This window comes from Sarcophilus harrisii, chromosome 5 (genome assembly GCF_902635505.1).
Source record: "Sarcophilus harrisii chromosome 5, mSarHar1.11, whole genome shotgun sequence".
NCBI classification, from domain to species: Eukaryota; Metazoa; Chordata; class Mammalia; order Dasyuromorphia; family Dasyuridae; genus Sarcophilus; species Sarcophilus harrisii.
This window is the reverse complement of record NC_045430.1, coordinates 28065865-28082594: the sequence shown is the minus strand read 5'-3', so window position 1 is coordinate 28082594 and position 16730 is coordinate 28065865. Positions and strand designations below refer to the sequence as shown.

The following is a 16730-nucleotide window of genomic DNA, read 5'->3' as shown; positions in this document are numbered from 1 at the left end:
GGAGTGCATTTTCCTGTTTTTTTTCCCATTCCTTCTGCATCAGTTCACACAAGTATTTCAATGCTTCTCTGAGTTTCTCATGCATTTCATTTCTTAAGGTTCAATAATGTTCCATTAGCATCAGTGGGTTGGTACACACAGTACTAAGTCTGGAGTCAGAAAGATTCATCTTCCTGAATTCAAATCCAACCTCAGGCACATCCTAGCTGTATGACCCTAAACAAATCATTTACCCCATTTACCTCAGTTTACTCATCTGTAAAATATGTTAAAGAAGAAAATGACAAACCACTCTCTAATCTCTGCTAAGAAAACTCCAAATAGAATTGTGAAGAATATGACTGAAATGATTTCAACAACAATATTCCATTATTTTTGTATACCACAGTCAGTTTAATGATCCTTTCCAAACCTACATTTTATAACTGAGGAAAATGAAGTGTAATTAAGATGTCACTTGACCGAAATCTTGTGGCTGTATCAGAGCCTGAATTCAAACTCATATGTTTCCTAATTCTAAATCCTGTGCATTTTGCACTGTTCCACAAGACTGGGGAGGTGATAAGAAGTGCAGCAGTATTTTCAGGAGGACATCCTGAATCAGCAGAAGTTACTTTCTTCATTCACCAAATGTGGACTTATAGCATGCTAATGGGAGTCTGTAAATGATTTAACAACCACTGACATGAAGGTTCTTTAAAGAGGTTAAGGGCAAAACTGGAACTCCAGGGCAAAGAGTGATGTAACCGATCAGGACAAAAACAAAACCCATCTCTGGTCTCTGCTTCGTTAGGTCTGCAGCTTAATTAAAGACGTGTTATTTCCATCTGCCTAAATGATAGTCATGCATTTTGACTTTTTCAGTGTTCTCATGCCCCTCCAATCCAAACTGGATTTTTTTCTTTGTCTTAAGCTTCTCAAGAACCCCTTAAGCTTCGTTAATGAGGTCCGTTGTGGAATATCTGGTGCCTTCTGATGCTGGGAATAAAAATCTCGTCCTCTTGAAACTCTGACTGAGAAGTCAACAAAGTAAGTAGACTTTGGCATTGGCAGCAGGGTTCTGGAAGCGTTCCTCATGTGTTTGGGTGTATTTAAATTTTGTTTTTAGCTTTTAGGTTTTGTATCCTGGTTGTACATTTGAGTGCTGGGGAAATAAGAGCAGATGGATATAACAACCAGGCTTTCAGGGAATTATACACCCATTACATTACAACACTTGCACAAACACAACAAGGTACATATGTCTATCTGAATGTGTGTTTTGTTTCATTATTTCTTGGAGACCAAATGGTTGGAATTTAAGCAGAGATTGTTACTTAGCTAAAAGCCTGTGGATAAAAGTCTTTGCCTGTGGAAGTATTGGAGCTTGTATGGAGCTCACAGTCAGTTTGACCATCACTGAGAGAAATGGACTGAATCTGAGCTGGGTTGGCTTGCTTTGTGATGGATCTAGACCTCTGATTTCATCAGTCTGAGGGAACTATTGGGAAACTGTCTCTACTAGTGTACATGGGTGACTGTTCTATGACTTCTAGGTCTTAAGAGGCACCTGAGAGGTTAGGTGATTTACTCAGAATCATGCAGTGAGTTTGAAATAAGAGACAGGATTTCAAGCCAGACCTTCTTAACCCAGAGACTAACCTTCTCTCTTCTGTGCAACACTGCTTCCCCCATGAGGATTGTAGGGTTCATAAGAATAGATCTGAAAGGGACCTTTTACAGATAAAGAAACTTAGGTTAAGATAAATGACTTGTTTGAAGGCACTAAGGCAGTATTGAGATTCACTTGGATTCCTGTGACCCTAGGCTCAGCACCTTTTACAGTACCACTGTGTCTCCTTAATTTACCTCAAGAGTGTGGATTTCCTCCCATCCCCCAAAATGGATGGACTTCTAATGGGGAAACACTTTCCACCAATTGTAGTATAGCCATTTTCTCTGAAACTTAGAGTCTTTTTCCTCCCTTCTTTCCATTCTTCATTTCCCCCTCCCTCTCTTTTTTCTTCCTTCCATTCCCTTCCTCCCTTTCTGGGAGTACTAAGAGTTAATTTTCCCAGAAGCTCACAACCAGGATATAGAAGATGGGGCTGAGATGGGACCTGAACCTAGTTCTACCTAATTCTAAAGTTAATTCTCTATCTGCTAGCTAACAATGCCAGCTGAATGGAATGGAAATGGATTAAGAAAAAGAAAAGGGACTCTAGTAATTTCATATAATAACAATTGTAAATGAATATCTCTTTTATTTCTGCTACAATTTAAGACACCTCAGCACAAAAAGGGAACAATAACATTGATAGCTTATATTTTTCTAGTTTTTATGGGGGGAATAATAACATTGGTAGCTTATATTTTTCTAGTTTTTATGGAAGATATTATCCTTGCTTCATACCCACTCTGGGAGGCAAGGTAGTAGAAAAATTACCTGCTGTCCCGATTTTATAGTTGGAGAAACTGAGGATCAGAGATACAGGAACTTGAAATGAGCTGTGCCACTAGTAAATATTAGAACCAGGGCTGCAACCTGAGTTTTCTCATAATAATAGTGCTCTTGACATTCTTATGTTTTTAACCTTTCACAAATATAATCAGGAATACGACTCTTCCCTGGACAACTATTCTCCAGCAATATCAGATTCACACATATCTCAAAGACAGTAGATTTTTTACTTGCAGATTATTTAGTGCTGATAATTGATGTGTGACTTTATAATATGGCATATAATTTTTTTGAGCATGGACAATAGTAACAAGTTTACTTTCCTAATTGAATTCATTAATGATAATATTGTGTTTTTGTTTTCCTGGGCTATGTAACTTTGAATAAGTAACTTAATTTCTGTTTGTTTCAGGTAAAATGGAAATAATAGTATCTATCTTCCAGGGTTGTTTGAGATTAAATGAATTTATATTTGTAAACTTCTTAGCATGGTGACTTAATAATAATAATAATAATAATAATAATAGGTTTGGATGGGTTGATGGGTTCCTCCCTTCCTCCCTTCCTTCTTCTCTTCCTTCCTTCGTCCCTTTCTCCCTCTCTTTCTCATTCTTTCCCTCCCTCCCTGCCTCCCTTTATCCTTCCTTCCCTTTCTCTCTCCTTCTCTCCCTCCTTTTTTCATTTCTTCCTCTTTCCTTCCTTGTTTCCTCCCTTCTTTCCATTCTTCATTTCCCCTTCCCTTCTTTTTTCCTCCTTTCTTTTTCCTTCCTTCCATTCCCTCCCTCCCTTTCTTCTTCTCTTTCTCCTTTCTTCTTTTCTTTCCTTCCTTTCTGGATTCCTCCTTTCATTTTTCTCCCCTCCTTTCTCCTTCTCTCCCTTCTTCCCTCCTCCCTTTGTTTCTTTCTCCCACTCTTCTTCTTTTCTTCCTTTATTATGAAATGTATAAGCCAAAAAAAGGAGGAAAGTCGGGATGAAATGAACAACTTCCATGATATATTTAAACCATACTTAGACAATCAATAATTTATTCTATATGAAAGATGAAAGTTCTATATAAAAAGATATATCATGAACAAAATGATGAAAGTCCTTGAGGCAAATGGTTTCATCAGTGTGGGCCCTCTACTCACTAACCCTGATTGTAACACACCTGTGATTTAGTAAATAATATTCAACAATTGCTGTGATCAAAGAATTCCCCATTTTTGCCACCTTATTGATGAACCTCTCAGAACATGGCTAGCTGTTCCTCCTACTGAACACATACAGCCTGAACTCAAAGACATTGCAACTTGGAAAATGTTCAGATCTTGAACTCAACTGTCCTAGCATTAGGAAATTTAGGTTAACTCACACACAGTAGTGAGGTATCCACGTGGGACATTAGTGAACATCTAGTATCATTGGTTCCACCCAGAGTTCTGAGTGTCCATGAATGTGTGTGAATGGACAGAAAGATGATAGAAAGACAGGTAGAGAGCAGATTGATGCTAGATAGATAATCAGGCAGAAAGATGATAGACAAATAGATAAAGATCTATATTTATTGAATTTGGTTTCTTTTGTCAAAGTATGTATTTTGTTTTATCTATTTAAGAATATTCTTTTGAGAAGGTACATCAGATTGCTGAAAATAGCACATGAGACAAAAATTTTTTATGAAATCCTGCTTTAGACGAAATTTTTTGAGGGCAAGGACTGATTAATTTTTGTCTTCTTATCTCCATTACCTAGCACAGTGACTGACACATAAATGTTGCTTAATAAATGCTTGTTGATTGCCTAGTTGGTTAATATGGTTATACATAAATCTGAAATGTTCCAGCTATTTTAGTTGCTAGATATTATACTGCTGTTGACTGACCTTTTGGCTCCCTGATAAATTCGTCTCTCTATACCTACATTTTGCTGATTCCTCATTAATTCATTTTTCTATACTTCTCACCAAGTCTTCCAGAATCCTATTATATTGCATCTCCTCACCAGAGTATCACAGCGCTACCACTCTCCTTAAAATAAATAGGAAACTTTTATTTTACACTAAAGGAATACATGTCAAGTCATTAAATGGCTTTTCACACACATGTGAAAGGTGTGCTCATTATCAGAATAGCTCCTGGCACTCTGGGTCCATACATAAATGTACTTCACCCACAGAGAATGTCCATTAGATGGAGAGCCATTAATGTGGAATACTTCTTAGACATGCACAAATCTGGGGAGATCCCTTTCCCCTTAAAGTTTATCCAGTATGTGCACTCTGAAATATAATATAAGAATGCAAGATAGATAATCAAGCAGAAAGATGATAGACAAATAGATAAAGAATGGAAATTACTTGAGGGTTAAGACTTTCCCAAAACACCAAGCACATAGGAGGAAGTGTTTGAGAAATGCTTGTTGAACTCAGTTGATTAGGATGTAAACATTGAGAGGGTTAAGATGTGAGGCAGCCTGTGACTGTGGAAAGAACAGTAGTTCTAAATTTAGAGGTCCACTCTAACACTACCTATGTGACTTTGGACAAGTCATTTAGCTTTTGTGATTTGATTTCTTCAACTGTAAAATTAGGGGCAATGGAGAGAGTAATGGGTCTGGAGTCAAGAAAATGAATCTTCTCAAATTCAAATCTGGCCTTAGCTGCTTGCTAGCCGGGTAACCCTGTTTGTCTCAGTTTCCTCATCTGTAAAATGAACTGGAGAAAGAAATGGCAAACCCTCCAGTATCTCGGCCAAGAAAACCCCAAATGGAGTCATGATGATTGATATACAATTTCACTGAGTGAGCACCACCAAAATAATTAGCAGATGGGACCAGATAATCTCTGAGGGTTCTGCCAGCAATAATGCATACCCCTATAACTTCACCCCACTATAAAATGCAAATACATAAAAAGATGGTTTGTTAAGAAAGGAATATAGAAAGCTTCATCTGCCTTTGATTCTTGGCTTTATTGATTACTACTTTTGTGACCTTGAGTGAGCTATTCCTCCTCTGTGGTTTTCAGTTTCTTCTTCTGGAAAAAAAAAAATGGATTGTATTAAACTGTCTCTAAATTTCTTTCCAATTCTTTGATCTTTGGTGTAGCTTACAAAACAGAATGTTTAGTTGTTAGTTTTTTTTTTTTTTTTCCTTTTCTTTTCTTCCAGTGATTTCTAAGAATTAGGTAAAACAAAGTAGTACTATCATATTATTATGCTGCCTTGCTTAGCTAGGATTTAACTTCATCCTACCTCCAGTCCCCAAATGTCTTTCCATTGCATATGTAAGGGGGATTAAACAATTAGCATCTGATCCTTCTAAGCATGCTCAAAATCATCCAAGTTGATTTAAGAACAAATACAAGCATTCTATAACTGACCTCTCATTGGACATCCTTCTACCTTACATTTGATCACCTTCAATTGTAATTGGCTATAACCTGGAGAATTTTTATTTGCCAGATGTTTAAATGCCAATCATAGTTTTCTTTAATCCTACTCATTCTGGCTATTGAGAACAATGTGGAGAAAGTTTCCTTTGTATGTTATTTGTATTTACTTCCTTTTACATTTATCTTTTTGTCATCTGTCTCTCTGCCATATTCTCCATACTAGACTCCCAGAGGTCATGTTTTGGGGGAGCTAAGCCACTCTGCTTTGGAATTATTGTTCTGATTGTAGAGAGCTCAGCAAATCTAGCCACCTCAGGTGTACCCATGGTCATCTAGACATCTACTCAATATGTTTTGAAGGGAGGGTGTCAATAATTAAATCAATGGCCTCATTTTGAAGAATGATCCTATTAGTCTATTCACTGTTCTTTCAAATCCCAAGAGCCAATTCTTCTCTGACCAACATTTCCCTATAAGTGTTGTCTAACTCTGCTAGGATGGACACTTTTGTTGTTGTCTCTTTTTTTGAATTAGTATCCCTGGGGCTTAGGACAGTACGTGGCATATAACACTAAATAACTGCTTTTTTTATCCATTCTTTAACAAGATTATATCTCAATAGATATGAATTCTGACTTCCCTTTTTTCCTCTTAATATATTCCCTCTAACCTTCTATCCTTGAAATAGTAAAGGAAGAGAAGTAAAAGCTTATAACAAATATACCCAGTCAAGCAAAATAAATTCACAAATTGGCCATGTTCAACCCCACTAAGGTCAGAAGAAGGGATTCAGACTTCATCTTCTGTGCTCTGATTGGTCATTGAATTGATTAAAATGCATATGTGTCCTAAAGTTAGTTAACAAAAAAACAAACAAACAAACCCTAGAAGCACTTATATGAATTGAGACAGAGGGAAATAAACAAAACAAAGAAAACAATTTACACAATAGCAACGACCAAGAAAAACATCCTTTTGCCCATTTCCTGTAACATCCTGGTATTTATGTGTCATAATCCTTTTAATCATTCCTTCTTTTTCCTCTGAGTTTTATTTCCTTTTCTGAAAAGAATGGTGGGATAGGGAACAAGTAGAACTTTTGTCCTGATCCAGGCATTTATTCTTACTTCAGCTTTTTTTTTTTTTTAACTCAACCAATAGAACAATCACCCAACAAGAATTTTTAAACATTTTAAGCACCCAGCAGTACTAGCTGCTAAGGATACAAAACAAACAAACAAACAAACAAAAACACCAAAGAAATAGTACTTGCCCTCAAGGAGATTTCATTCTGTTAAAGAAAAGAATGTATAAACAAAGAAATAATTTTAGAATAAATTTTTACAATTTTTTTTTTTTTAGAGAAGGGCATTAGTAGCTTGGGGTACAAGGTAGTGAAGAGAAGGGTACAGATGGGAAATGGTGCTTTAATTGTGTTTTGTTCAAGGAAAACATTTTCCTTTGCGGATTACATTTTGAGACACTAGCAGTTCTCCTGGAACTTAGAAAGAAAAAAAAATAGAAAAAAATAATCAGCTTTTTAAAACCCCCAAACAATGAAGTTCACTAAATCTAACAACTGAGCTAATAAGAAATCCCTGAGGTGGAAATTTAAAGGTTCCCTGGTCCCCACCAGTAGGCACTTTGTCAACACAGTGAGGATTAGTCTCTAAGGTCTGAAAATCAGAGAGGAGAGAAGAAATATTTAATGGAAAAGACGAGATTGTATTTCTGATTGCATATAACTCAAGTTATTCGCAGTAAGGTGCATCCACCCATTCCTTGATATCCACTTAGACTGGAATATAAACACCAGACACTGATGCAGAGAATATACCAGTCTGGGCATTATTAGCATAAAAATGATGCCCTTTAAGAAAGCACTGTATCCTGAAAGAGACAAATTGGTACATCCTTAAATCCGTTTTGGATTTCAGTAGAAAACAAGTCTTACCTTGCCATATGACCAACCAAGCGTGGAGAATATCTCTGGCATAAATATGTATTTATTTGATTTGTGAAGGGAAGAGGAGGGCCCTCTCTCCCCTGCCCAGGGAGATATTCTCTCCAGGTGTGCAAGCAGCCAGAAGAATTTTAAATCCCAAAAAGTCACAGAAGCCCAGATTTGAAATTTATCAAGTGGCTTATGTCAGCCTAAATTCCCCATTCCCTCCCCCAACTCCTCTGCCAACTAAACCCTTAGCAGGTGATAAATTGGGCTTCCGTCAGGCCATAGCAAATCAAGATTCTGAACATTAGGTACCAGTAGTAGGAATAGCCTGGGTAATTTTATCTATCAGAATTCACTTGCCTTCAGGGTACACAAAAGAACGAAGGGAATCAAAAAATGGCAAATGGCAAACCAAATTTTTTTTTTTAAAGTAAATCTTCCTGAAATTTAGCTTCTCAAATCATCCACTTTTTCGGCATCTGAGAAATGTCTAACTGGTCTATAAGTAAGTAGCAAATGTTCCTGGAGCAAGAGACATCAAATATATTTCTGAGAAAGAAAAATCATTGAGAGGGGAAAACTCAGTAAGAAGTTTCAGACCAAAGGCATAAGGGCCAGTGATGGGAGAAACTGGTTACCACTCTGATAGGTTAACAAAGATGCTACTACTCACGAATAGAAAGGCCATCAAATGGGGAGAAGACAGGATTAGACTGGATGAAGAGCAGATCTCCAGGGCTTTCAAAAGAAGGGCTTATTATTCTTGCTAATAAGTAGGTGCGAAAGATCAATTATTTTGTCAGTTTAAAGAATTCTTAACTCTCAGCTCCCTCTAAATGTTGGAAGCTTGGTACTAAGCCACTGTCACCCTATCCTCATTATATCCCTTCATAAGCAGTATCAAAGATAGGCAAATAGGAAAGTGGTTGCTTTTGCCTTATTAATATCATTCATATTTTTGGAGTAGTTAAGATCCATGAGATATACTAGCCTACCAGTGGAGTGAAATTTTACCACAGGAAAAGAAGATTTTTCAGGGAGAGAGACCGAGTAATTGTTAATATATATACATTTTCACTTAAATAGCATTGCTTTGACCTATTAGCTTAAAATATTTTAAAGGAATTCATTGACTTCATTTTTAACTGTTTAAATTTAAGAAATTCAAATTTAAAGAATTAACAATGACTGTTTTTGTACCACTAGAGAACCAAATGATTAAAGATGAGGGCTGAAATGAATCTGATTTGGTATTTAGGATTTCGACAAACACTCACCTTCTCAATTTTACAGTTAGAGCAACCAAAACACAGAGAGATTTGGGAAGTAATCGGAGTCAGTCATGCAATTCTCACTTGTGAGGAGATTCTAGGAAAATAGATCTTTTGGTCAAAAATTACCTCAAATCATAATAAAACCACATACACACAGACTTCATAAAAAGTTTGGGAAGCAGGTCTCCTAAGGTCTATATTGGAATGTAAGCTTCTTGAAGGCATTGCATTGATCAAGAGATAATTATTAAGCATTCATGATGTAGTAAGAACTCGGTATCCAAGGTGGAAATACCAAAATGAACCATACTTGCCTTTGAATAGTTTTACAATCTAATGTAGAAGATGGCAGCTATAGTTCTATGTAGGTACAAAATTGATTCATTTTCATTTTGTAGGAAAGCATTAGTAGCCAGGGATATCGGAAAGTCTCTGTGCAAGATATGGCACTTGGGTTTAACTTGAAGGTAACTGGAAAGTCAAAAAAATAAAGATGAGGACGGAGTGGAAAGAGTTCAAACTTTCTTATGATATTTATTACCAGCATAACCTTGGGGAAATGACTTAACCTCCCCTATGACTCAGTTTCCTTATTGTGAAATAAAGGGATTGTCCTAGACTATCCACAAAGTCCCTTTTATTTGTAGTTTCACACTTCTATGATTAAAGAATGTCGAGGCACAGAGGGAGGAATCTGGAGTCAAAAATCTACTTGTTAGTTGTTTTTGAAAAGGATCAGTGACATCTCAGAGTGATGTCTTGACTTGCTGGATGACTGTGGACAAGTCTTCCACAGTTTATTTATTTATAAAATAGGGAAGGGGCAGGCTGGCTGGGGCAATGGATAGAGAGCATCACTACGGAGTTAGGAAAACATTAATTCCAGTGACTTCACTTACTTGCTGTGTGACCCTAGGCAAGTCACTTAGTTCCAGTTGCGTCCCCCCCACCAAATTGGGGATAAAAACAGCTTTGACCTCTCAAGGCTGTTTGAAGATAAAATGATATATTATTTGTGAAGCTCTTTGCAAACTATAAAGGACTATATAAATGCTCGTTGTTATTTTTCTCTATTATTTTAGGCCAATAAGTTCTAGGCTGATTATATTCTTCTTTGCTTCTCAGACTGAAATCAAAATCACCCACTGGGAAAGATTGTTTCTGCTAGAGATTTAAAAATCTGATTTGGAATATCATTTAGAAAGTGTAAACTATGCTGTCTCCCACACAGGAAAGAAAATACTTGGGGCTATCCCTCACTAGAAGAAATCTTGATTGGAATGAAGTTTGGGTAGTGACTTTATGGAGATCAGGGACTCCTGTCTTTCTTGGAGATTGTGGATAACAAGGTATATGAAGCATTTTGTTTTAGACTATTGAAATGGAAGGAAGTTTGGGGGTTTTCTCCCCTGAGTCTAACAATATGAGTTTTAGAAATTCTTAAATATCTGCCCATGGCAATGAGAAAGGACAAGAAAAGAGTCTCCAGTTTCTAGTTTCCAAAGCGTCTAATGTTTTATCAGCTTCTTCAGAAGCAAATGCAATATTTTAATTGCTTCTCATTGTCCTATAACATAATTTGTAGGAAGTTAATTCTAATAGCATCAGTGGCGAGATTGAATCAATGCTCACAGCAGAGATCAGGTAAGAGGAAATTTTCATACATAATAAGCTCTGCTTCTGTTTTCCTAATTTCAAAAATTACACAGGCAAAGGGAGGCTTGGTTGCCTTCCAGAAGAAGCTGCTATTTCATATTAAAAAAAAAAAAAAAACAAAAAACGAACAAGGAATTTGATTAACTTTTCAGAGTGCTGAATCAGTAGTCAGGAGGATTTGGATTCAAATCCCTCATCAGATACTGTCTGCCTATGTTACCCTGGTTAAGTTAGAGGCTGCTATCCTCAATAACTTTGTAAAATAGCAGTCTCTATAGGATTGTTGGGAGGAACAAATGAAAATGATTGTAAAACTTTTTGTAAAGAAGAAAGCATTATATAAGTATGAGCCCTGTATGGGGTGACATAGAAGTCAGTGCTGTTTTAAGCTATTAAAGCTATTTTAGCTTTAAAGCTAAAATGGATTTAATTAACAATAAAGTTAAAATAGCTTTAGTAGCTTAAAACCATATCAAGACACTTGGGATACTCTATATAAAAGGAAGATAAAATGGAACAATGGAAAATGTTCTGAATTCAAAAGAGCAGGGTTCAAATCTTAGCTCTGACAAACCTTTGAGATTTAATCATTTGGGGCCTTGGTTTCCTTATTTGTAAAATGAAGAAATTGTACTAAGTGACCTAAATGGAAAGCTTAAATTATAAGAGTTTACATTCTCAGATCACTGGTTAGCCCAACAATGTTAGTAATTGCTCACTGGATGATGTGCTAATAGGCCAAAGACATTGAACATGGATGCATGTTCTACCTGTTTTTATTTATATGACCTAAGGATAACTCTCTGGACTTCCTCAATTTTGACAGCTTTATGTATACAGTAAGGGGTTTGACTATAGAACTTCTAAGGTCTCATCTAACTGGAAATCTACAAATCTAAAATAATGCCATGATTTTCCAGGGGTACAAAAGGCAAGTTTGTTATATTATTACCCCTTCCCCCATTTTTCTTTTGTTTCTAACCAGAAAAATAGTCTGATCCCAAACAAGACTTCTGCCCCCTCCATTTATTATCGTGTGCACATTTCACATTTCCCCATATCTGTGTCTTCTTTCTACCTTTCAGAGACAGAGCCTAATTTCACTGCTATTTTTAAAAGCAGATTTCACCTCAAGACCTCTGGCAGCAGCTGCTTTCTGAAAGCAGAGCATACCAGCTGTTGCTTGTCTCCTCTTGGCCCATTTTTAATGCCTCCTGAGCATTGAGGCAGCTCTTCCCCAACCAATGATGCTTTTTAGTGTCTACCAAAAGGTTTTCCATCCTGAAAGGGGACCAGACAAGTCAACTGAGCTCTCTCACAGACAGAATGAGACCAGATACCCCTGCAAGGGTAGCTCAAGATGGGTAGAGGGCATGTCAGGATGTCCATCATCCTGGGACAGCTCTCTATACAGTGTTAAGATCTCAAAAAAGGAATTTCAGCACTTAAACCTCATAACCTACATAAATGGTGGTAATTGCAGTGAAAAGGAAGAAACATCATGAGTTCCAGTGGAAGGATATTTTTTGATAAAAGGATTAATCTGGATAATGTTAGCATGCAAGAAAATGATATTATTATGTTAAAAATGATTAGCATGGCATAGTGGATTAGGGATCCACTCCCAGAGTAGGAAAGACGTGAATTGAAGCCTCTTCTCTGACCCATATTGTTTGAGGAATTGGATGATGTCTTGATTCCCATTGTTGATGCTTGCTATCTTTGTGATCATCCATCTCTATATACTTTAATTTCATCATTTGGATAATGAAAAGGTTCCATGTGACAGGTGACCAACTCAGGGTTCAGAATAAGATACATATTTCAGAGCATGACCAATATAGGAATTTGTTTTGCTTCACTGAGACATGTTTGTTTCAATTTTTTTTTCCATTATGGGAGAATGTGGGAGAGAGAAGAGCAAAGAAAAGAAATATTTTTTAATTGAAAAATAGAAGGTATGAATCAAAACCCATCATTTTACCAATGTGGAAATGGAAACTCAGAGAAAGGATGTGATTTCTCCCAAGTTCATTCAGCTAGTAAGCATCCAAGGTGAGATTTGAATCCATGTCCTTAGATTCCAGAATCTGGACTCCTTCCCATATTCTCTCTTGAACAAGGTGCTTTATTGTCTCAAAGTTCCAAGCTATTTATTCTCTTAGATCACAGTTAGTAGAGTTGGTATCAATACATGTTGTTAGACGGCATTTCCTCAATAGGAGTTCCCTATCATTGCCAATTAAGTTGTTGGATTGATCTCACACATACCATATGCAGAATATGTGTATTTAAAATGTCTATTAATATGGATACATGTGTGTTTGTATTTATTGGAGAGATAAATTTATTGGAGAGATAAGGCATCTGGAGAGGATGCCTTTAGACACAAAGAAATAGTTATGTATTTTTTATGTTATATACATACATATATATATATATATATATATATACTCTTATATATGTATTTCACAGATGTATATCTATATGTTTATATATGTGCCTGCGTTTAAAACCAAACAACTGTTAACATTTCAGTTTGTAAATCATGATCTGGTAAAGAAAGCATGTCATTTAATGTGTAAGATACTGTTTGTAACTCATATAATTTTCCTATTTCTACTCTTCCGATTAGCCTGTGATAATAACCAATTAGTTGCACATCTCCCACTCAAAAGATGGGAAGCTTGTGATTGGAGCCCACATTGGTTTTAGTGAAAAGCATTAATGTATCTCCAACCAAGGAAGGAGCTTAATTTCTATCCCTGCCCTTCTCTGGATAGAATGACATTAAAGACAATTCAAATAGCTTTTCTGTTTGTTTCCAATTAAGGTGCTAAATGTGTTAGGCAGAATTGTGAAATCCAGAATAGCCAGAAGCAGCTTTCTAAAGCTGTCCCAGGGATGCTACATTCTCCGACAATACCTGGTAATCTGGGTAACATACAAAAGGAGCCAAGTACTCTTTGGCTATTTAGGCAGGACAGATACTGACCAAGTCTCTGTCGATGGCCAAGCTGGTCAGCATCATAATAATTTAAATAACCCTTAAGTGTGCCAAGCTTTTTACATGTATTTCATCCTCCCAAAAATCCTATGGAGTAGAGTGGTGAATTGGATAGAAAAACTTTCTGAATCAAGAAGATCTGAATTCAAAACTTGTAGCGTCACACTGAATAAAACATTCCCTCCTTATGGAGACTTTCTAAGACGTGGCCTCTAAGACTTGGCTAGTCTCTCTTGTTAGAGGAATATCCCTCACCTAGAGTTCTTTTTGCCAATGAAATAAGAATTTTGTTCTAAATGATTAAATAAAACCAAATAACACTCTTAGGTATAATAATCAATTGGCAAGAATTTATTAAAGAACTACTATCCACTTAGTGCTGGGATTCCAAAGACAAAGCTGACCCTGACCTCCAGGAGCCATATAAAATGCCATTTTCCATAAAAAGCTCTCTACTCTACATGCGTGAAATCATAGGTCTAGTCCAAAAGGGGGAAAAAACATTTCAAGTACAAAAATATTTTAAAAAATACCCACCTCCCCCCCCCCCCCCCCAGCTAAAATTTTCAAAGCTATATCATGTGTAGCTGTAGTTCTCCTATCTACTAAAAGTTTCAGGTTGGTTACTGATATATTAATGATGCACAAAGATAAAATTCCCTATCCAATGTTGGAGTAGAGATGGAAATCAAACTGAAAAGTGACATTAAAAGACAAAAGGCAGGTACTTGTCAGCTTCAACTAAAGAACAAACTCATTTCACTCAAGTTTAAAATCATTATTTAAGTGTCTCATGGCAAACATGTCCAGAGTTCCCCAAATCACTGCTGGAGTCAAGGTTAGAGCTTTTGTAAATAAATTTGTCTTTTTCCCCTAGACTTCCTCTTCCTGTCTTCTCCATTATTAATAGGGGGAGTTAAGGACCTCCAATTGCCTCAGGCATTAATCCTTATAACCATAAAGCCATCTTCCATTTCTCCTTCTTATTCATTCAACATTGCCCATTAATCACTAAGTCCTTTCAAATGGAGCTCTGCATTACCACAGGGTCATAGTTATCAGCATTCGAAGTCAGGACCACCTGAGCAAGTGAACAGTGAATAGAGTGCTGGGCCTCGAGTCAGGAAAATGTATCTTTCTGAGTTCAGATCTGGCCTTAGATATTTTCTAGCTAAACTACCCTGGGCAAGTCCCTTAACTCCATTTGCTTCAGTTTACTCACATGTAAAAGGTGATGGGAAAAAAAAAATGGCAAACCACTTCAATATCTTTGCCAAGAAAATCCTAAATGGGATCCAAAAGAATGACTGAACACTATCAGCTCGATGTCATTTATCCCAACATCCTCATTTTGTTTTTCAAATTAGTCTACAACTTCCTATTCCACTGCCACCATTCTAATAGAAATACTCCTATGAGAACTAAGATATATGCTTCCTGGGATGTCTTTCTTTTCTCTGTCTCAAATAAACCCCACCCAACCCAAATAATAGGTTATTGAACAATATAATAATATTAATAGGAACATAGACCTGGAAGTGACCTCATTTGCCATTTAGTCCAACTTAGCTGCCAAATTCATGTATGTGTGTATGTATATATTTATACATATATGTTTATTTATATATATATGCATATATATATAAATTTACTACAGTTTATCCTTTACTCACTGCTATCCTATTACATGGTTCAGTGTGAAAAATGCCAAATTTGAAGTCAAATTTCCAATTTCAAATCCAATTTCCAACCTGGCTTTATCCACCTGTGAGCTAATCCTTTCATTTGGTAAGTAAAGGAACACACTAAAACCTTAAGAAGCTAGATCTACACTTTGAAGGGAACAAAGCTACTGCTCAGTTTAATCCTTACAGAAGAAAAAAGCTGAGATGCAGAGTAGTTTGAAGATTGATTCAATGTCACATAAGCAGTATCAGAAGCAAGATTTGCATCTGGGTTCTCTTAGTCTAGAATCCATATTCTCCTTTTGTAGAAAACCTCATGGGTGTGTTTCTCAACACATAATCTGCCACTTGTGCCATTTATTGCCCTTAGGGTCTTGGCCCAAGTTTCACAGCCTCTGATATATATCAGAGGCAGCTCTTGCACTCAGATATTCCTGCCTATGAAGCTAGGACTTATGATTAATATTTTGGGGAAAAAAAATCACACACGCACACAGCCTCTTGATATACCAAGGCAAAACAATTTTTTTATATGCCTTAACAAAATGTTTCCCAATATTTTTCTTTAAAAGAAAATTTCAGAGACTTAGCCACAAACCCAATGCCAAATATCTGGCTGGCTGAGAACTGAAAAATCAGCCTATCTACCAATATTAATATGTCTCCACTATGTGTCTGGCATTGTGGAACCTCTGAAGGATACCAAAAAAAAAAAAAAAGAATGAGATGATCTCTACTCTCATTGGGAAGTTTACAGAGCACTGGGTCACAGAGCAAGGCAGACCTGAATTGGAACCCTAATTCATATACTTATTAGGAAGGTGACCTTGCAAAGTCCTTTAAGCTCTGTCAGCCTCAGTTTCCTCATTTACAAAATAGAAATAATAACCCCTACCTCACAGGATTGACAAGATTGAATAAAATAGCCATATATAAAGCCAATATAAAGATTTTGCAAACCTTAAGTGCTTTGTAAATGCTTGCTCCATTTTTGTAAAAATTTCCCTTTCAAAAGTAAAAAAGAAATGTCTTATTCTAATGCCAAAGATTCAGATTTTGGGGCAGATCCAAATGATTGAATGTCTTTTCTACTTAATCTACTCTGTACTGGGTATCATGAAAAATCATATTGATAGTGTGGTAATGGTGTTTCTAGTGTCAATGTTATTAACTACCCAATATAACAGTCCTTGGATTTTTCGGTGTCCTTCAAGAGACAACTTTCTTATTAGGAGATTTGGATTTCTTGTCATTGTGTAAAGCAAAGAATTTTACTAAGACTTTTCTAGTAGAAACACCTAGCTTATATGGGCACCTGCAAAGCTCCTAAGTTATGTTCCATAA

General features: G+C 36.5%; 2 long non-coding RNA genes across 6 annotated transcripts in view; one reads left to right on the top strand and one right to left on the bottom strand.

The window, feature by feature from the left end:
- LOC116419689 overlaps positions 1–16730 on the bottom strand; it is a 78115-nt gene that overhangs the window by 51596 nt on the left and 9789 nt on the right. The gene's annotated exons all lie outside the window — the stretch shown is intronic.
- LOC116419690 overlaps positions 1–16730 on the top strand; it is a 121950-nt gene that overhangs the window by 97937 nt on the left and 7283 nt on the right. For both annotated transcript variants that reach the window (XR_004229973.1, XR_004229972.1), the window contains exon 6: positions 914–1029. This is a non-coding gene — a long non-coding RNA (uncharacterized LOC116419690). The remainder of the gene's footprint in view (positions 1–913; positions 1030–16730) is intronic.